At 47.6% G+C, this 5,000-nt stretch overlaps 1 protein-coding gene across 1 annotated transcript in view; it reads right to left on the bottom strand.

Annotated features, from left to right (window-relative positions):
* LOC139746496 (nucleolysin TIAR-like) overlaps positions 1-5,000 on the bottom strand; it is a 1,460,715-nt gene that overhangs the window by 1,414,109 nt on the left and 41,606 nt on the right. The gene's annotated exons all lie outside the window — the stretch shown is intronic.

Below are 5,000 nucleotides of genomic sequence, written 5' to 3'. Positions count from 1 at the left end.
CTAAAAGCTAGACCTGCACATTCACAGCTGTGCGCTATCAGATATAATAGTAAAGCTACGTATATCTGTACATTCGAAGCCAAGCACCCCAAGTTATACTCTTAAAGCTATAACCACAAACTTAAAGCCATACACCCAGAACTACACCTCCTCAGGTATACAGCTATAGTTAAAGCTGATTACCAGAAACCACATAACCAGAGCTTCACGTCCTCAGCTATGCAGCTAAAGCTGTAAATCCACGGAGCAAAGCTAAGCGACTTTAGCTATAAAGCTAAAGCTATTTATCCTCGAAGAAGAGCACTACGGCCTCTCCAAAACAGCTAAAGCTATACATATTTACGGAGTACAGCTACACAGGTAAAGCTACACATCCCATTAACGCGGACACATTCTCTCAACTATACATCAAAACCTAAGCATGTACATAGCACAGCGACACATTCTTCGCTACAAAGCTCACGCTGTATATCTGCGGAACACAGCTACACGGCCTCAGCTAAAGCTATATATCGGCAGCTAAACAATAAGAGAGAGCAACGTGCAGGTGTGAGTTCAGGGGGGGTGGGGGGAGGCGACGCCTGACGCTGTCAATATATCGAGCTGGACCGTATTGTGGCCAACCCCTGGCCCCTGTGGCCACCCTGGGGGGGAGGCAGACGGTCCACCTCTGGCCTATGCGGCCACCCCTGACCCTTTGAGGCCATCCCCCGGGGGAAGGTTGGGGGGGGGGGGTAGACAGACGAGACGAGCCGGCACTGGCCCCTGTGGCCACGCCGAAGGGGGAGGGGGGGAGGGGGGGAGGTGGCAGGCTGACCTCTGTGGCCAACGGTACTGACCTTTTGGCACGACGGTACGACCAGGCGGCCCTCGTCGTGCCCAGGGAGTCGTACCGTCGAGCTCGGGGGGGGGTCGTGCCGTCGTGCTAGAGGGGTCGTGCCATAGGCGCCGTAGCGTCGTGCTGAAAGGCTTAAGTGGGACTGGTCGTCCAATTCTGAGGTAACAGATGGTATTACGGTGGCCAGGGATACCGTGACGGAGTTTATGTGTGCCTCGGGCAGTGAGAGAGAGAGAGAGAGAGAGAGAGAGAGAGAGAGAGAGAGAGAGAGAGAGAGAGAGAGAGAGAGAGAGATGGAAGGGGGGGAATCGGTGGGTGGGTTTGGGAACGGCTCCTCCAGCCCTGTGGCAAAGCAAAACGACTCGTGGGGTTTGGACACACGTGAGGAATTTCGGTGTATGGCAGAGGCTGGGAGTGGGAAGGTCTGCTTAGAAGGTTGGGAGGAGGGTTAGAGAGGCTGAGGAGAGAGCTGGGAGAGGCAGGTAGAGGCTGTGAGGGGAGAGGCTTGGACAAGCTGGGAGAGAGAGAGGGTTGGAAGACCTGGTGGGAGTCTGGGAGAAGGTGAGAGAGGGACTGGGGAGAGGATGGCCAATAACTAGGCTTTGGGAATTCCACACAGCAGCAGCCGTGGTTTAGGTGGGAGAGGTGGAGGGAGAGTGGCCCAGGAGGAGATGCTGATGAGACTGGGTGAGGAAGACACGAAACCAAAAGAATAAATATATATATTCATGATTACCCAACACCTCCCTGTAGTAGGCAATCCTACAGCGTTACAGTCAGTAGCAAGAAGATGATGGACGTCTTTGAAGCGAGAAGTTCTCTGGGAAGACTGTACACACAGACTCTCTCTCTCTCTCTCTCTCTCTCTCTCTCTCTCTCTCTCTCTCTCTCTCTCTCTCTCCCTCAACTGACGATGATACAACCACGGGAAAGGTGACTTTCCATCCGTAGCGTATCCTTAAGCAGGCAGGGTCCGGTAACACTAATATGTACGGTCCTGGGGAACTGAGGAGTTACATAATATGGTAATGTACATATACATATTAGGCACAGACACAGAGCAGGCCACAAACACACAGCAGCACCTCGGTAGCCAACGCCAGCAGCTACGACATTTCCATTATGACTTTATCTGTAGAAATGACTGGAAGGCAAGCGTCAAATGGCGGTGCGGAGGAACTCCACCCCAGTGTGATAAAAGTGGCTCTCTCTCCTCTCCACCCTGTATGGAGGTGAGGGAGAGAGGCCAGGCAGGGCGAGTAAGAGAGAGAGAAAGAGAGAGGGAAGAGAAAAGAGAAGGAAGGAAAAAGAGCAAAAATTGAGAGAGGAAGAGAGAAAAGTGGGGAGCATAAAGTTATGAAGGGGGAAATAACTGTGAGAGGGGAGAGGTGATGTTGAGTGAGGGGAGAGTAACACGAACCCATGGAATGTGATGGAGGCAAGGGGAGAGGTGAGAGTGGATATGGGGGCGAAAGGAAGGAGGTGTGAGTGGATATGGAGGCAAGGGGAGAGAAGAGGGAGAAAGTGGATTTGAAGGCGAAGGGATGAAAGGTGAGGCAGAGAGGGAGGAAGTGGGAGGGAGGGGGGAGTCAAATGAGAGACACATGGAAGAGGATATAAATGAGGCGAAGAAACATACAGGCTTGTCGCTCTAAGTCTACGGGGTTTGTTACCCATGTTTAAATACCACAAGAGGATTGGCTCATTAAGGTACCTTGCTTAACTATCGTGAAGTGATCTTTACATAAGGATGATGGAAGGAACGAGCCATATTGGGAGTCCTAGACATTCATCATTCAAGTAGCAACAGAGGCGCAATGCATTTCAACACGATGGAAGACAGACGTGCGGAATCACAGCATTACAGATATGTATACCTGACTACCGAAAACCTATTGGAATATGGTATCTGTTCATGATGTAGTGAACAGCAAGGGACGCCTACATCTTCACAAACGGGATCTCACCTGACCATAACAGACATACGCAATGGTTCAGACAACTGAGGGTACATCGCTCCCTGTATACCACATCGCTCTAATTCGCTTTATCCAGTAGAGTCTCACATATACAAGACAGATATAATACTGTGATCAGCCGTTGACATGTCCGCAGTATTCTGTAAACTTTAGGAAAACTTATTTGGATAAGTCATTGATGTACTCAGGTGGCTCTTTGTTGATGCCATAAATAAGAATGAGATGAGAGAGTACACAGGCATGGAAATCATCCTGGATACTTATCGATTCCCTCATTTGTTTACATAACATGGAATTAAATCATTAAGGAGGTCAATAGTAATAGCACAGACCAGGCCTGACTACGTCGCCTCAGGAGGAGGATCAGGAGGAGGGTAAGGAGGAAAAGAGAAAAGGGCAGGCGGAAGAGGTTTGAGTTGTAGGAGGGGGAGTAAGGAGGGAAACATAAAAGAGGAGCAATGGGACCTGAGGAAAAAAGAGGCAGGAGAGAAACAAAGATTTTAGGGGATGAAGTGGTATGAAAAAGTCTGAAATAGCAGGAAGGAAGGAGATGGTAGGGATTGCCAAAGGAAGATGGAAACTGGAAAACGTTATGTATCTAACTACTTCATCTAATTTGGACATATGCGTGTGAAACACGTTCCCCTCCATCTCTGCCCAAACGTTCGACACAAGACTCTCCGTGGGGTTAATACAACCTCTCCTTGAACCCAGAACCTCCACAGAGAAGAACCTCTTCGGCAGCCGATCTCCTCTTGAACCACTCCTCCATCATGAGGCACTGACCACCACATACGGCACCAGGAACAACTGGTGGCTTAATCTAATGAGTAATGTCGACAGCCATGACAGGGCCAGACACCAGCAGTGCCTCACGGAACTACAGAATCGTGTCAACTCTGCGGAAACGTCTCATATCTTCTTGAGGAATACAGCTTAGATTTAAATTCCACCAAGAATTTTGCTTAAAGGCGCGGTCTGTGGGTCCACTGGACCTTCTATTATGGTAAGTTCTCTTCAAGGACCTGTTCAATCTTCTCCCGAGCCTTTGGTTACGTACATGAGTGTATATTGTCTCTGCGGCTTAGATGGAGAGGACAACGCCTCTCTACTGAGTTATATGCCCGTTAAAACTAGCCAACTCTATCCACCTGGAGGAAAATTAGGTAACCGCTTCCGTGAAACATAAGAGAGACAGTTCCTGGTGTTCACAGCACATACTCGCTAAAAGAAAGTAAGCCATCTTCATTGCAAATCTGAAACAACAGGATAGACCCTCTAAAACTGTTCCAGTAAAATATACCTCAAGTTAGCTTCAATCTCTCCCTTTTCCATCCCATTTTCCTTTCACACAGTTACCCCTCCCAATCCCTTTCATCTCCAGCTCACCAATCCCTCGTCCCTGCACTCTTCATTTCATCCGCCCATTTTCTATCCGTATTTGTAAATACGTTCCGTCCAATACTGAATTTCCAATTTGTTGTCTGAAATAAGGGGAAAACCTATACACTATTTTATAACTGAGTCACAAAAAAAAAAACGACGAATGTTTTCAAACGAGTTAATGCTGAATTTCATTCTTCTTTCACTCTGTTTCTCACGAAGGAAAAATGAGGGATGCGAAATAATCGTAATTCCCCTGTAGGGACCTAGAAATGAATAAGAGGTTCCAAAGATCATTACAGGTACATCTTATCATGTCGCTTCCTTATACAAACTACTGAAGACGACCTCACGAACGAGATGAAACAACTGGTCTGCCACTATGTAGTGATCAACTTATGCGTATTTCAAGCTTGCTCTCTCACGATGGCCTTACGCAAAGACGTGCGTACATTTGTTATAATACAACATCGTCCTTAGCAACGACAGCGTTACATATTTGGTCACGCCCTTTACAACGACATTTTGATATAACGATAACCTCCCGTACAACGACATTTTGATACCAAGGATATTCCCCTTATAACGACACTGTGTTATAACGGTCGGTGTGGTATACAAACTAGTCTTCATCTTTCTAGTTCTGGGCATCAGTGAACTAGAGTTAACCTCTGGTTTCACAAATCATGACTTCAATTTAGGCCTCCTGTATTTTCCATTATGCACCGCTCAAAAATCTCTCAAATTTTTTAACTGCACCTGATGAAAAAATAATCACTCACAGATGAATGAACGAGACG

The sequence above is a fragment of the Panulirus ornatus genome, chromosome 65, assembly GCF_036320965.1.
Source record: "Panulirus ornatus isolate Po-2019 chromosome 65, ASM3632096v1, whole genome shotgun sequence".
Taxonomy (NCBI): domain Eukaryota; kingdom Metazoa; phylum Arthropoda; class Malacostraca; order Decapoda; family Palinuridae; genus Panulirus; species Panulirus ornatus.
This window is presented reverse-complemented; position numbering and strand designations above follow the sequence as displayed.